Raw genomic sequence first — 17422 nt, 5'->3', positions numbered from 1 at the left:
CTCTAGGATGAATGTCCTAACTGTAAGGACATTCTTGTACCTTGAGTTTCCCCATCAGTAATGTGGGGATAATGTACACTGCAGGCAGGGTAATTTATTCATGTCTGTAAAGACCCTTGAGGCCCTGAGACAGAAGGTTCTAGAAATGCAAAACCTCAGTGGTGTTAGGAAAGAGCAAACGAGCTGAGTGTCCATATCCAAGATCCCAGTTTTAGCGCATCTCAATTTATGTCAATGTTTGTTTTACAAGTGCAAATCTGTTTTCTGTTATGTGGTGAACACAGGAGAGAGAGAACAGAAATAACTTCCAATTTACAATGCATGGCAGCTACTGATTAAGAATATCCATGAACCGAATCCCATCACTGGAGGTGAAAGAAAACAAATTTGGTATCAAGGACTCCAGCGTGGGATGAAGTGAGTTGTTTTAAACAAACATTCAGCCCCTTCTCTCAGTAACACAATTTCTAGTAACTGATTGCTTCTGAGAGTGTATCACAAACATTGCGAGATTGCTCAGAGACCTGTTTCAGTGATGCCGTGAGATGAAGAAGCCAGGTCGACAGCAGCACTAGCAAAAAAATAAACAAACCACCCAGGTAAGAAAATGCTTCTTGGCAGATTCCAAACCAAATTATACTGCCAATGCAAACTCCAGCCCAGAGAAGAGAAGGGATGAGAAAACTACATGAGACATGATCTAAATGTTCTGACCAGATTCGGGTTGTGAATTTCAGTCTGGCTCCAGAATGTCCAAACCCCCAAATCCAGACAAGCATCCTCTCCTCTCCCTGTTTCTTATGCTGGGGAACATGCTCATTTTGCACAGAAGATACAATGCAATAAGACTTAATACCTGGTCAGGGATACAGGATTCTGCAATTTGCATCCAGGAACAGAAAACAGGTATTGTAATAGAAAAGTCAGAGCAAATGCATGTGAAATTGGTCTCATCTCCTCTGCCATCTCAACCCCTCAGACAGATGGTCCGCTCCAGTAAAGCAGAGACATTGTCTTGCTTGTGCCTGCTAAGCTGCTCAAAGAATTAGAAGAGTGAAACCTTCCATAAATTCCCTGATTCGGTGCAAACTGAGCGCTCTGTGAGTTGATGACAAAGCAGCATGTGTTAAGCTACTGGCATCCAATTTGGACTGGGATGAATGAACCCTACATAGTGCCAGGCAAGAGGGATTTTACAAGCCAGTCCCCAGCCTCCAACAATTAGTTTCCTCAAAACACCATCCTAATGATCACATGCTGGGACAGAAGCTTGAGAATTTTAGTGAGAACCATTAAGGAACTGACAATCCCGTGCCCTGGGATGGGACTTTACCCCCAGGATTTGTGGCTCTCTCTCTATTTTCACCAAGTAATCCCACAAACCACACTATACAGGTACTGGGGGGAGGGAAGGTAGCTTCCATTGCAGACATCCAACAAGAGTGGACCAGTTCAATAAAGCCAATAGCTCTTGTGACGAAGTTCCTCCTCTACCTTGGTGTATCCTGCACTTACTGACAGATTTGCTCGCCTCACAGATTCACCCTGTGGGTCGGGAAACAGCCCAGAGACCTTCCCCTCTGGGAGAAGCCACAGTCCAGGTCAATTCCTCCTGTGTTTGATCAGGAGTTGGGAGGTTTAGGGGGAACCCAGGCCCGTCCTCTACTCCCATTTCCAGTCCAGCTGGATTGCAGCTGTCTATAGTGCCTCCTGTAACAGCTGCGTGACAGCTACAACTCCCTGGGCTAATTCCCCATGGCCTCCTCCAAACACCTTCTTTGTCCTCACCACCGGACCTTCCTCCTAATGTCTGATAACACTTGTACTCCTCAGTCCCCCAGCAGTATGCCTACTCACTCTCAGCTTCTTGCATACCTCTTGCTCCCTGCTCCTCGCACGCACTTTCTCTCCTCCGGCTCCCTGACTCTCCCCAGCCTGACTGCAGTGAGCCCTTTTATAGCATCAGAGGGGCCTTAATTAGAGTCAGGTGCTTAACAGCCTCACCTGACTCTTAGCAGGTTAATTGGAGTCAGGTGTTCTCATTAGCCTGGAGCAGCCCCTGATCTGGTCACTCAGGGAACAGAAACTGTTTATCCAGTGGCCAGTATATCTCCCTTTGACTACTCTGCTGTTCCCAGCTGGCCTGGGTCTATCACACTCTTTACACTGAGCCTTACTGCATTAATTCCAGGCTCACATTGATTGGGGCCCCAGCAACACCTCCTGGTTGTGTCAGCCTCTGAGCTGCATTGCATCTTAAATCGTTCATGAGCGCACAGTCAAAACCATATCCTTTTGTGGGTACCATGCCTCTGATCACACACAAACACACACGGATCCCCAAGTCACAGTTTCAGGGTAACTGCACCTGTATTTCCCATCTGTGATCTCTCAAGGGCACTCATTTAAGGTTTCAGGTTCCCAGCCATCACCTTCCTCGGGCAGAGGCCCATGTCTCTCCTGTAAGGTGACACAGCCCCCTGCCTTGCACTGTGATGTCCCTAGCATGTCAGGCTGGCTAAGACCAGTCCCCGTGCGCTGCTTTCTCGCTCCGAGGGCTACAGATAGTATGCTGCCAGCAGTTACAAGTCACCACACAGCTCTTTCTAAGCAAGCGCCTTTATTGTTAACGTAAAAGCATTACAGAGAAAATACATCAAAACAATAAGTGTTCCTGTGAGCATGCGAAAAGCTCACCGGAGGTCATCTGTCAGTCTAATGGGGCCCTAGCAGACCCAAGTCTTTTCAACCCTCCCACAAGGGGTGGTGACCCCCTTGGACCTAAGGCCCCACCCACTGGAGTCCATTTAAACTCAGGCTATTTATCCAAAAGTCCCACCTGTGTCTGCTGGTCTCTGGAAACCTCATTTGAACCAGGCTAGATAAACCTCCCCAGGGATGTTACAACCTGAGTGATTCACCTTAGTCACCCCTCACTGTTCTGAGTTGCTGGAGGAGTTGATACAATCCCTGGCCCAGAGTGATGCATAAACCTCACATAATATAATACAATATAGTCCCCAAAGACCAGATCTGGTTGCAATATCTGTTACCCCCTGAACATGCTGTACTTTTGTGACGGCAACATTTTGCTGAGCTCTATAAGAACCGAGGGCAACATGTCACGATTGAGAGAAGGGAAGAAAGCAACAGGCAGGAGAGCAGAGCATGTGAAATTACAGCTCAGCCCCATGAGCAGCTGAGTGCATTCGAAGGTGAGAATATTAATGACGGGGCACCTCTGTTACACAGAACAGAAAAGATGAAACTCGGAGTAAAACCAGGGTAATGCGCCAAGAGTGCGCAAACGTCTTTGGGAATTTTACAGCTGTGTTGGAGATGTTAATTGAAGAGCAGTGAGAGGAATAGTCTGTCTGAGGAAGAAGGATGAACTACACTAGCCAAACACTACAGGGATGGGCTCCAGTGTGGGAATCGAGCCAGAAAGACAGACACAGCATTACTATGTGATTTGCAGTGGTGCCTCCAGGCCACAGCTGGGGATCGGGCCAAAACGTGTTATCCTGAAAAGAGGTACAGTCAAAGTACAAAGTGAGCGACACCAGGTGGATACAACCAGATCTAGGGAAGAGGGTGCTCAGGGTGTGCCTTGGTTTCCATGAATTTTACCAAAGGCAGCCTCAGAGTGGAGGTCCTATGGAGAGCCACCCGGATTGGAAAGCTGCCTTGAACCTCACCAGAGCACAGGTAGCTCTCTGGGCTTGGAGAATATTAACTGCACCCACGCGGTGAATCTGGTCCTGTGTGTTACACACACCAAAGCCCTGACCTGCATTCCCAGCACCACCACAGATCTGTGAAACAGGACAACTTTTTAACGCGTTTTCTCATCGCTCTTCCTGCACCCCGTTGCCTTATGTGCACCTCGGGAAATAGGGTGTCCAGCCTCACATTCTGACACAGTGGTTGGGCTGCGAGTATTTCAGGGGAATTTGTAGAATGTCCAGAGGAATGAACAAGAACAACAAAGTCAAGGGCACGTTTCTGTCAGCCTCAGGCTGGGTGAAAACTTGTTTAGAAAAAAAAAAGTTCAATACTGAGCCAATTTGCCTTGACAGTGTCCTTTTAATCCCAGACCAGAAACAGCTGCAGCCATTTACTCCATCAGGTCTCTCCTGCTAAATGAGCAGGCTGCAGGAGCTGACTCCCCACTTTGGGTCATTTTTTCACAAAGCTGCTAAGGCACTAAAGCAGCCACTGAGATATCTGCATTCTGCAAAGTAGTAGAATGGATTAAACCTTCCAGAACCAAAGGTCCTATAGCTGAGGTGCTTAAACACCCCAGGAATGGACAGATGAGTGATTTCATCCTTCACCATTTACACTGACTCTCGCAGTATTAAGTCCTTTACTCCAGAGTGGGGAGCATGGGAGGAAAGCGGGGGGGTCATGTAGGAATGTGTCATGAATATCGATGCACCCACACAATGGGACACAGGCACCAGCTGGCTAGCTAATGGGAGGTAGAAATCACTGGCATCCACCCAGCAAGGAGTTGGAGGTTAGTGGAGCCAGCCTGGCAATCGTTGTCTAGCAAGCCACTGATTTTCATGGCGCTATCAATCCCTCTAGAAAGGCTGCTGACAAAAGCAGAGAAAAACTCATGCTGAACTGTCCTCGTGTTACAGCTCCCTGCAGACCACCTTGTGCAAACACCAGTAAGCCTGCCCAGGGCCCTATCTTCCCCTTCACTGCACCGTGCAGCAGGGAGCCAACGAAAGACACAGAAGACTGGAAAGCCTGAAGAGCAGAGGAATGGAGACAGCACCCCATTCTGCTCCAGGGAAAGCTGCAGCCCAGCTCCATGGGGCTAGAGATCTGGGGTGAGTTCTAGAGTAGGAGACGCAGAACTGGTCTCTCTCTGGTTTTCCCCATTCTCCTTGTCGCTGAAAAGAGCTGCAGGCAACATCTGCCCAAGCCCCTACTCACCATTTACCATCCACGTCTGGGTTGGTGTTAATTGCTGGTCAAGTCCTGATCCCATGCAAAAGCTGCAGGGTGACTGCAGGATGCTTAACAGACTTGACTGGCAGCCTACAAGAGCTGGTATGATGAGGTGAAACCCAGACCAGCCCCACACACTGACTCCTTTTCTCAGAACCTGGCTGTCTCTTTCCTCCCGCACAGGGCCCCTGCTCCCATGGCATGTTCATGCTATTGCAGCTGTTCCCAGGGGCCAGAGGCCTTTTAGCTCAAAGGGTGGGCAGGAGGGAAGGGTTCATATGGTGCAGGAGAGAGAAACGAGTAGACACTGCTGCAGGATTAGCTCTATATCCTGATCCACAAATGACGAGAACATATCACCCTACAGTGGGTGCGGTTGTCACTTATTTCTATCGCGTTAGTGCCTGAATCGGGATCAGGTGCTGAACACACATGGACAGAGACACGGTCCCTGCTCCAAAGAGTTCACAAGCTAATTTAGAGATTGGATTAAACGTATTCATTCTCCATGGCAAACCACCTGCCCCTGAAAACTGAGCCATGTCAGACTAGGAGCAGCAACGGTGCCTCTGAGGAGCACAGCCGTGTATACAGCACAGCTGGAAAGGGCAGGGAGGAGAAGTAGATCCAAGTCCTGCAGCCAGGCTGCTCATCTCTACACTGCACCCCGAGTATCCCCCTCAGAGCTGCTCTCAGGCTCAGAACGCCGCCCTCACCGCAGAAAGCTGATGAACAAAAGCTCAGATCACAAACTGAACAAGAGACAATATGATGGAGTTGCGAAAAAGACTAATATCATTCTGGGATGTATTAATAGGCGTGTCGTGTGTAAGATACGGGAGGTCATTGTCCTGCTCTACTCAGCACTGGGGAAACCCCAGCAGGTGTCCTGTGCCTAGTTCTGGGCAATGTGCTTTAAGATGTGGGGAAATTGGAGAGAGTTCAGAGGAAAGCAACAAAAATGAAAAAAGGTTTAGAAATCCTGACCTGTGAGGAAAAGTTAAAAAACGGGGCATGTCTGGTCTTGAGAAGAGATGACTAAGGCAGGGACCTGAGAACAGTCTTCAAACATGTAAAGAGCTGCTGTAAAGAGGACGGTGATCAGTTGTTCTCCAGGTTCACTGAAGGCAGGACAAGAAGAAATGGTTTAACTCTCAGCCAGGAAGATTGAGGTTAGATAGTAGGAGAGGTTTTTAAACTCTAAGGGTGGTTAAACTTTTGAACAGGCTTCCAAGGGACGCTGTGGAACCCCTGCCCACTGGAGGTTTTTAAGACCAGGCTGGACAAACTCCTGTCAGGGATGGTCTCAGTTTACTTGGTCCTGCCTCAGATGAGGGGTTGGACTTGATGACATCTCGAGTTCCCTTCCAGCCCTACATGTCTGTGATTCAGAACACCCAGAACCACATAGTTACAAGCATGTCCTAATATTTAAAATGTACGATAAACTGAAATTGTCAAGCACAAATTCTGTTCTCAGTCACTCAGATTAAGACAAGGCATTGACAGTGTGTGGTACAACAGAGCACTACTGACCCATTAACTAAACCCACTAGCGATTAAATCAGTATCATACACAATGTCCCTTCCACTGAAAGAAGCAATACAGTTGTAGACCCTGATCCTACAGAAGAGCATATATTGGAGCAAGTGGTCCCATTGAACCCAATGAGATGGCTCACAGAGTCTGCGTTACTCATGTGTGTTTGCAGGATTGGGGTCATTGTTTAATAAAAACTTGTAGAGCCAATTAGAGTCATTTAGGACTTGTCTATACAGGGAAACTGACTTTCATAGATAAAGTGGAATAATTATTCTGGAATAGAGTGTCCATACAGGGGAGTTATACCAGCATAGCTATAGCAACATTATTCTGCTAATAGGTACATTGCACCAAAGGGCCAGTTTCCCCCTGTGCACAAGGCCTTAGCAAAACACAGAGTTTCAATATATTTTGTTCTGTTTCCAGGGCTTGTAACAGAATATACCTTTGTTTCCAAAAGAAAATGTAAATAAGCACCCATGGGTGCATATAGGCTTTACAACTGTGATTGTGTGAGTGAGGTTTCAGCTGGGTGAAATTGCAGAATCATGTTATGCCACAATTAATACGGTCTCCAACAAAGAATTCGATCCTCAAGACATCACCACGCTCCTGTTATTTTCAGTACCACCACCCCTGCGGCAGACGCTTGGACCATAAAGAATCACTACACGTTTTTCTGCCACTGATATTTGATTGCCTTCTGCAGCCATTTGCTCTGCCTCCATGATAAGAGCCAGCTGAGCTTCAAGGAGTTTGGGTACTTTGAGTAGAATCTTCCCAACATCAAAGTCCTAGTAGAGTTTTTAGCGAGACTAGCAGCTGAGTTAAAATATGTAATGCGCCTAGGACCACTAGCTAGGATCAAAGAGACAACTGTCCGCAGGGAGCTACTCTTTAGCAGTCACTTAACTGCATGACCACAGAGCTGAACTAAACAGTTCCATCAGTAGTATTTCCTGAAACTTTTAGTCATGGGAGATATTGGCTCTGGAGATTACTTGGATCTCAGCAGAATTTCTTTCAGAAGTTCTGACTTTTCTGCTAGCCATATAAAGTTACCTAGACATGGACAAGATCTTGAGGTTCCTCTGAGCCAGTGCAACAGCACAGAATAAATATCCTTATAAAACAAGAGGATTTGTGACTTCTCAGACTTCAGACATAGAAATCAAGAGCATTTCTACCAGCCTGGGAGTCTGAAACAGAGAGCCGTGTTCCCAGATCTTTGAGGTACATGTTTAGAGCCTCTGTTATAGCTTGTATGATTTACTTGCTGAAGTCATGGCTAAGAAAGGACCATCTGTGATCTGTGTGGTGGGTACTGAGGCCATGTTTATTAAGTTATCCACACAAGAACTTGGCTGATGCCAGAAGACAGATTAATTCCACCCAGGTGTGGACTCCAAAACACCAACCAACTGTAAATCATTTTCTCCTGTTGCTGCATTTCAGGTACCCCTTAGCTTTGAACATCTTGTCTGTTGGCACTAACTTTTCCACGTGTCTCTAACACGGTGCCCTTGAGAGTCAGCATTTAAGAAGCTTGTGATTATGTACACAGAGCTCCCGAGTCAATGCATTGCCTCCACTGACTTGTATCGGCTCTAGGAGAGTCTATAGGTTTTTCAAAATGTCACTCATGCAAGTGATCAAACACCAAGTGATCCAGGCATGTCCATTTCAGCGTTGACATCACCAGTGGTGGTGCCAGCTGGTATGTTTTGCCTTGCACAAAGAGCGGCCAGACGTGTCAGCCAAAGTTATCTTGATTTTATATCAAGAGGACAAAAAGAAGCCAAGGACAAAAGTGAAGCCTCCATGAGGAGAGGAAAAGCGGCATGTGTCTGTCTTCATCCTTTGGAGCACACTATATCCCAAGTGAACATCAACTGGCTGCTGCCTCCGAGCAGACCAATGGAGATGTAATGGTGAATCACCCAGAAAACAAATCATACCAGTTACGTCACTGCATACCCCATAGTAACAGCTGCAGATCCACTGGCACATCTCGCTTGTTTGAATTAAGAGATCATGTTAATGGGAAGAGGGAGGGATGGTTTGGAGACTGGGACAAAGGCCTGGGAAGATAAGGGGAGAATGTGTGTGCATATGATGTAGGCAGAGTTAGACAGTATCTAGCTCCTCTGGGACGCTGGTCACCCTTCCTTAGTTTTATTTTTCTAATGGAAGCCACAGTCCCAAAGCATCCTGTCAAATATCAGTGGGTAAAATATCTAGGACACGGTGTTCGCCTTGCATCCAAAAGCACCACCGCCCCTTGGGGAAATAGCATTCACATGGGGTGAGATTAAAACTGACCTCTGATAACATTTTTCACCAAAGTATTTCACTTCTGCTCAAGCAGCTTGGTCCCCGCAAGGCCTGGGTGAGCCTCCAACTGCGAAGAATCAATAATCCCATTGCAGCAGCTCTAGCGACCTGAGCCCCATCAGCCTGGAAGTTCTCCGTGAGTCCCCAAAGAACGAATGCCAGGACCCCCACCAGCTGGGTGTTAATGGTAGTGCAGGGCTCTTTTCTGGGAGCAAAGAGCAGGGACTGCAGATTTCTTTTCTGAAGCTTTGATTATAACCAGGGTTTCAGGAACTGGAGGGAGATCAAACTCGCCATCTCGTTCACTCATCACAGGAGAATGGTGTGTTACTGCTAGAACAAGCCTGGAGGAGAATTAGCAACAGCCTGTGTTCCATTACAGGGACTTCATTTCTGTCAGACCAAATACACAAGTAACATTTGATCTGCCATGTCGTGGCTCCACAGAGTGGCAGCTGCTCCCTGGAGGATTTACTGAACGGATGCTTTCTGAATAGCGGAAGTCGGGGCCTGAAGCCAGTCAGAAAAACCTCATCTTCAGTGACCCAGTGAAGAGAGAAGGGGGTGATGAGTCAGATTCTGAAGTGCTGCAAGCTTTGGCATCGACCATTCTTTGAGCTTTTCCCCCTATAAACACAATGCTTGTGCCTAAAGCAGCACGGTGAGGTTATAACTAAGCCTGTGTAACAGGTGGTGTGCATTATACAGGGCACGGCCTCGCCCCTGGTAAGACAAAGGTGGAGGAGGCCCACTAGCCAGCCATCAGAGACCACTGAATCACCTTGCTCTGGAAGGCAAATTGGACAGCCCCTGAGCACTGGGCGGAACACAGAGGAAGGTGTCCTTCCAACACCTCGATCACAGGGATAGCCAGTGCTCCCAGCTCTGCAGTCGTACTGGTGTGCAGGGTCACGGGCCTTCCACGTCTCACTCGCATACTACCATACACAGCAGCTGCTAGCTCTGCCTGAAGCACCCCTGGTCCCTCCTCTATTTGTGCGCCCCAGCTCAGCCAAACTGCCCCCTCTGGGCAGGGAGAAAGGGATCTTTGGGATCAGTCCAGCCTTTAAGCACCCAGCATGGGGGGGGCGCATAATCCAGCCCACAATACCTGCATGCACCAGCATTTAACTCAGGGGTAGGCAACCTGCGGCACGCAAGCTGATTTTCAGTGGCACTCACACTGCTTGGGTTCTGGCCACTGGTCCAGGAGGCTCTTCATTTAATTTAAATTTAAATGAAGCTTCTTAAATATTTAGAAAACCTTATTTACTTTACATGCCACCTAGGCAATTTAAAACGTGCCCATTGAACAGTCAATAGCTCAGACACGTCACCAGAGGGTAAGGGTGACCACTGGCTTCTTGCAATATGTGACCAACAGCATGAGTACACACGCTGGGATTTTCCCTCATGGAGCCTCAGTTTTACCTTAGCCCTATAGGGTGACCAGACAGCAAATGTGAAAAATCAGGATGGGGGTGGAGGGTAATAGGAGCCTATATAAGAAAAAGACCCCAAAATAGCAACTGTCCCTATAAAATCAAGACATCTGGTCACCTTAGCCCTTTATCATCATTGTCTGAAGATGTTCTGATCCATTCAATTATGACTTCGAACACATGAAGTGAAGTTTGTACATTGCAAGAACTAGAGCCCCGGAAGTCTGCAGACTTGTGTTTTATCAGAGCAGCTCAGGAATTCCACACACCCCCTCCACACACACCATGAACATTTTTCAACCAAAGCAACAAATTTCCATTTTTCATCATTTTTTTCTGAGACATGTTCCAAAAATTGGTTTGGGCGTTTTCAGCTAAAACCTGAATTTTTATTTAAGAAAGTGGATTTTGTAATGAAAGTTTCCATTTCATCAAGAAACCATTTACTGCTGAAAGAGTGTTTCAATGGAAAATAAAGCAAAAAGGTGTGTGGGGGGGCCAATATCTTTTCTTGGGCCAACTTTTGTCAGTGAGAGGGACATGCGTCCGTGCTACATAGAGCTCTTCTCTGCAGGAGCTTTTGTCTCTCACCAACAGAAGCTGATCCTATAGAAGATATTCCCTCACCCATCTTGTCTCTAATATCCTGGGACTGATGCAGCTACAACACTGCCTATATCAATAGAAATGGTCCAACAGCTCTATTTTATACCAACATTGAATCTTTTTTTAGTCTGTTTATTTAGCATAGCCCTCTCAGACAGCTTGAGGCCAACTCAGCAGGTCTAGAGGCCGTGGTGAGGCGGCCAGCAGCAACCCTGTCTGTCCCCCCAGCATTGCAAACTCTGCTGCCACTGGGGAGCTGACCTGGTGCTATGCAGGGGTGGGAGATTGCATCCCTGGGCCTTGTGTGACACAGCGCAATCAGACCAGGAAAAACCAGTAGAAAAGAGTGAGGGGGGGGAGCGCTCCTGTCCAAAAGCTTTTCCTTGCAAGTGGAGGCAAATGTTTGTTTTACTTCTAAGATGCTAGAGTGAACCTGCGACTTGCTCTGGGCAGAAGTGAGGATATTTTTACCATCAGACAATTTCCTGCCACATGAACTGCTGTAACATCCAACGACTGTTCTGGGAATTCTAGACTACTCTGATGTTTACAGACAAGTAGAATTTACCCTGCTATAAAAACAGGAAAACTCTGATGTTCTGAGTCAGGAAAAGTTGTCATCGAAGTTGATGGGAGTTTCAACGGGAGCTGTGCCTGAGGAAGGACTGAGTGGGACACACTCTGGCCCAGCGTAATATTTTTTTCTTTGAACGAGAAGAGTTCCTTACAGTGAGGTCACTTTGGGGTATGAAACAGCTTCCCAGGCAGGTGGCTTCTCTACTCTGGAATCTGTGCATGACTCAAGTACTAAAGAAGTGAAATCAGATTAATGGAGGGCGGGGAAAAGATTACTTTTCCAGATCATTTAAAATTGTATGTATTGGTTAATAGCTATTTAACTAAAACATTTTGGATTCCACCTCTCACACCCCTTCAGTTAAGAGAACTCCCACTACACACTTCCTAAGTCCTCCAAGAAGTTCTCAAACAAGAAGTGACGCTGTTATGTCCAAGGAAGAGAACAAGCAGGAAAACATTTTAAGTGTGTCATAAAGAAGCAATAAAGGGCCCAACCCTATTTTCCTCCTGCTTTGCAGATTACCTTTCAGACTAGATTGGACAAAGCACTAGAAAGCATATTTTAGGGCAGTGGTTCTCAAAGCCAGTCTGCCGCTTGTTCAGGGAAAGCCCCTGGAGGTCCAGGCCAGTTTCTTTACCTGCTGTGTCCACAGGTTCAGCTAATCATAGTTCCCACTGGCCGCGGTTTGCCGCTCCAGCCAAAGGAGGTGACGGGAAGCGGTGGCCAGCACATCCCTTGGCCCACGCCGCTTCCCGCAGCTCCCATTGGCCTGGAGCGGTGAACTGCAGCCAGTGGAAGCTGTGATCAGCCAGATTTGCGGACGCAGCAGGTAAAGAAACCGGCCTGGACTGCCAGGGGCTTTCCCTGAACAAGCGGCAGCCTGACTTTGAGAAGCACTGATCTAGGGAGCAATAGATCAGATGACCTATCAGAACTTTTCATTTCTAACATCTGGTTTCCAGGAGGATATCGATTAAAAGCCAACTAACTGACTAGACTTGCGGTTCAAAATTAAGAATGTTCAAGAGACTAGATAATCAAGCTCAAGCAAATGTATTGTCTAAAGACAAAGCAATACAGTACGGGAAAGAGAGTTAATACCTCACCAATCCTTCCCAGGAAGCAAAGTCTCAGGCAGCATTTTCAGTTCACCCAGAAGGTGTGCTTCCCGAATGCCTCCTTAAAACAGCAATCTTTTAAGGCATGGCTGTTTACAAGTTGCAGAACACTGTTCACATACTTAAAGTTTAAGCGTAACTAACCAGCGTTGTCTCTGGTGCCGCCGGTATTTTCCCATCTTTTGTTTCGAATAGTTAAGGGGAATGAAGGCACTCCCTAAGTAAAGCATTCATACAGCTTCCATGATTTCCTTACGCCGCATTGCTCCTATGTTTAGAACATTCGTCCATCTAGCTTTGGATAGTTTGTGTATCCGCCTAAGCCAAGTGCCAATCCATACGTGTCCCAGAGCATTGTGGGACATATGCCTTAGCATAAGCGAGCAAGAATAACACAATTTAGCATGATCACCCAACACACACACACACAAATCAAATATTAATACCATGCACATAACTATTAATGTGGTGTGTGTATAAGTGCATGTATACATGTACAACCTATATGCACTGGACAACGAAGAACAGCAGATGGAATGAATTACTAATACACAACTCTTATGTGGGAGTGGAGAGCAGTATGAATTATCAAATAGGGAACCGAATCCTGCAGTGGGGTGAAATGAACACAGCAGGCATGCTAAGAAGAATGATTTATTAACAGAGTAACCAAAGGAAACTAATAGAACAATAACCACAATCCCAAACCCTCCCTGAAACTCATCACTCAAGACAGATTTGATTTGAAAAATAGTAAATCCAAGTAACAAGGAGACAATCGGATCTACTGCCGTTCTTCAGCTGAAATTCCATAATAGATGTGGCAACTTTTCCCCAGAGTAAAAAGGTTGAATCAAAATTTTGGAAAAAGGAACATGAATTAAACCTTCTCATTTGTGCCACTCTTTCTTCTCTCTCCTCAGTGTCAGAGGTGAATCAGCACCACACTCGCCTGGTATATCACCCTTTACGGAGTTTTTTATGGCACACAAGACAGTGCTAGAACAACAAAGGAGAAATTCTCAGTTCATTTCCAAAGGATGGATTCTTTCACCTAGTAAGTTCGGTCCTAGCTGTTCAAGGAAGTGGGCTACACTGTTATGGATTTAGTATCAGAGCAATGTGGTGAGAGAGTTGGAAACATTTAATCTGACTAGGGTCAGATGTGACTACTGAAAACAAAGCAATTTGAGAGAGCTAAGAATTCCGAGTTTTATTAAAAAAGACTTATGAAGGAGAAAAAATTTTTTTGTTTTTTTTTTAAACCAAGTAAGCACCCTGCACAGGCCTGGAATTCCAAAGCACTTTACAAAACTGAACTGGTAGTGAATACTGCAGCTTTTAAAGGAAATGCATCAGTCACCAAGCCACGTCTACTCAGGCAAAGAGGCTGACTTTTTCAGTTGTGTTAGCTTAATGCAATTGAAGAGTCCTCTTAACATCCACACCAATGCAAGCTAGCACCTTTGAATTCCCATTAGGTGCTCATTTAGTAGCCTATGTGTGAAACTACATAAGGACACAGAAAGCTAACATGCCTTTTAAGAGGTTACCCTGCATGTTCAAGGGTGTTATCGCCACTCAGGAAATCAGCATTTCCAAGATGTGGTTTCCAGGCCTGCAATTTTCTGTTCTCTGTCGGATCCACAAGCTAGTGGAAGCTTTCACATACAAAGCACATGGTGTGAAAAGTCTTTCTCTCGCTTGCATTTTCATGCAGAAAGCAGCAGGTAAAATGCACTGCACATGCAAAGCTGGCTGGGTTGAGATCCCTTTAAAATATGGTTGCTACAATTTGTGCTCTCTCTCTATGGACAATAAGAGCCACACTGGCATGTGGATTCATTTGGGAATTCTCCCAGTGCAAACATGCCCAGAGCCAGCCCAGCTATAGCTTAGGGGCAGGAGATAGCTTCCTAAGAGATACGAGCACTGCAAATTTTCAAGTGTAGTTTTATGTAACCTGATATTTTTGAAAAGAAACCTCCCCATTGCAGATGACACAGAGGAGCAGCAAAGGGCAGTGATATGTTGCCAAAGGAACAGATTTCGCCCCTTTCAGAAACCTTACCTTAGAAGGGTGGCAATGAGTAAAGCTGGGCTTCAATCCTGGTGCTCTAAAGATTGGGATTTTTGCTAAGTGGAGGTAAACTGAAACAAACAAACATATCTCAGCACTCACAGCCTGCAAGGAGCCAGATGCAGAATTTCACGTATCTGCCAAGTTTAGTCAGCCTAGCTTGGAGCACTGGGAGACAATATAACGGTTGGGCGGGAGTGATCAGTGAAGCTCTATGGTGCATGGAACAGGTCTTTCAGGTTTGCAGGGGCCATATGCCTTTATAGTGCTATAGATAATGTTAGAGACGGGTGCTCTTTGCTTGGTTCTCAGTCAGATTGGATTGGTGACCACCCATGCTATGAGGAGGTGAACCTGCTGGGAAACCTGGCACATTTTCCTTTGGGCTCAGGGGGTCTCAAAGTGAATTCAGGCTTCATCCTACTAGTCTCCCTGTGCTGGCTTCACTGGGAGATTCAAGTGGGCAGAGAGCTCGCTGGGTTAGGGGCCCAGAGATGAATCCCATTTGCCCTGTCATTTAAATCTGTCCCATACAACACCAAGGTGGGTCAGAGATTTTGGTATTCTAGTTGAAGGATACCTAGGGCTCTGTGTTAGGGGGAGAAGAACCCAAGCGCGCGGCAGAAAGAAAGCTAGGCTGGTACAGGTGAGTGTCCTCCATCCAGGGCACGTGCACGTGCATGTGTGGCCTCCAGCCAGCCCAATACATGTATTTAGATTCTGTACTTGGATTTTTCAATTCAGTTTTTCTACCTCCCTGATTGGGCTCCATTTTTCATGCTATTTTCTTGTTTTTTCCCATCCTGCCCTTTTTCACAGCACCTCAGTGACACAGGAACTCTATTTCTGCAAATGGGCCCAGCCAGACCCCAACGCTGCATCTGAACAATCCCCAGCCTCAGTTGTTTGACATCCAGACCCCGGTGCCAGGGTTGTGGGATTAGCCCATCTCCACCAGTAATGAACTAGGCAAGGGGACTTTGCCCATCCCTCTCTTGCACACTGGGTTGATTGGAACCTAGGTGTGACAAGTGAGCCACAAGGAAAACCTAGCACATCTTTTCCATTTGCTCCTGTGAGCTTTCTTCAAAAAAAGGCAATGTGGGACATGGCTTTGCATCACTGCTGTGGGACCACTTCACTGCTGCTGCTGCAGATCTGGGCAGAAAGCAACCTGCCTGCCTAGCACATGGAACAGGTGAGCAGTGGTCCAGTGTTTGTACAGGGATTATGGCTCTCTGGAAGCACCTAGAGATCCAGTGGCCAGAGGCAGATAAAGAGGCTGCCTCTGAAAGGCACAAAATCAGAGAAGTTACTAATCATCACGAACACTTTAACTAGGGTTTTGTGGTGAGCGAACATACCAGGATATATAACTCCAGGGTGGTTAGTGAACTCGTATATGGTTTGCAAACTCCAAAGAGCTTGGAGGACAAAAAACCTTGTAAACACCACACCTATCGTCAGAAGAAAGCAGATCAAGACGGGATTTGAAGAGCCAGTTTCTAGGCCCAAATTAAAGGGGCACTCGTGTGTGTTTCTGATTTGGTGCATGCATCTGGGCTTACACAGACTCAGGTGTGCGCCGAAGTGAACTTTGGAAAGTTGGGGCCTCAGTGTTCGGTACCATACACACCCCGTTATTAAATATCTATACTGCAGTAGCACCGAAAGGACACAACCAGGCCCAGGGCCAGGCAGTGCACAAACACGTAAGAAGTGATATTCCCTGCCCCCAAGAGCTTGCAGCTGAAAGATAAAATGCAACTGATGGACGTGATAAACAGACAGGCCGAGACAGGACCTATGTGGAGGAGGGAGGGGACAGAGACCAGAATTCATGTACAAATGCAATAAGCAGCCCATTATGCTGCAGCTTCGTTACTTTTTCAGTGCTTGGGTTTCTGTTGGTTGGAGGAAGCCATTTGGGAGAGGGAAGCTTTAGAGGGCATTTCAGTAAGCAGCATGATTGCAGGAGCTTTTACATTTCTCAATTGGTTTTCCTGTGCGACTTCGGGTTCTCTCTCTGACAGCCCTGTAAAAGGGAATTCCCAAGATGGAGGGCAAGTGAGAAGGGAACTTCACTCCCATAAATGCCCTTTTTTAAAAGAGTCTCCATTTCATAAATCCTTTTCTTACGGTCACTATCTCTTGAAGGCAGCAGCATGTGTCCTACCTACCTACCTAGGTAAGACATGGAGTGCCTTCTGCGAATTACTGCATGAGACATTTGTGATCACTTAACACAGCCCACAGAGAAGTAGACTATGTACTTGGCAGATAAAAAATCACTGAAGAAAACATCTAACTGGACTTACAGTTGATCTCCTTTAGTATAATTTTCAGGATGAAAGCTCTCAAGGGCACCTGAAGACGTACAATCTGAAACACAGGGATGACCTTGTAAGTACATCAACAATGTGCAACATCTACAGACGCCACCCAAACAATCTAGCAGCAACTGGATTTCAGCTGGGCCTGGAAGAACTTCAGTGTGTTTCTTTTCTACGAGAGCAGTTACCAGATCCATTTAGGCTTCTGTGAGTACTTCAGATCCACGCTCCTGTCCCTCCACTGGCTCCCAATCAGACCAAATTTCCATCTATGAACCACAAAGACATTTGCACCCCACTGGGACAATGGAGATCACAAAGATCAGGTCAAAGCATGTGAAAGCTGGAGACAGGGCCTGGGGCAAGAAGTCCCACTTGTGGAATAAGTTCCTAGAGATTAAGTGAATCCAGAATGATACTC

The 17422-nt window shown here is 46.5% G+C and overlaps 1 long non-coding RNA gene across 1 annotated transcript; it reads right to left on the bottom strand.

Annotated features, from left to right (window-relative positions):
• Nucleotides 1-13384: 13384 nt before the first annotated feature.
• On the bottom strand, nt 13385-17041 carry LOC127031055 (uncharacterized). The gene is made up of 3 exons (XR_007768489.1): nt 16987-17041; nt 14660-14739; nt 13385-13587 (listed from the first exon to the last, which is right to left on the bottom strand). It is a non-coding gene; the product is annotated as an uncharacterized LOC127031055 (long non-coding RNA).
• Between the last annotated feature and the right edge of the window lie 381 nt (nt 17042-17422).

Source organism: Gopherus flavomarginatus, chromosome 11 (assembly GCF_025201925.1).
Source record: "Gopherus flavomarginatus isolate rGopFla2 chromosome 11, rGopFla2.mat.asm, whole genome shotgun sequence".
NCBI lineage: Eukaryota > Metazoa > Chordata > Testudines > Testudinidae > Gopherus > Gopherus flavomarginatus.
This window is presented reverse-complemented; position numbering and strand designations above follow the sequence as displayed.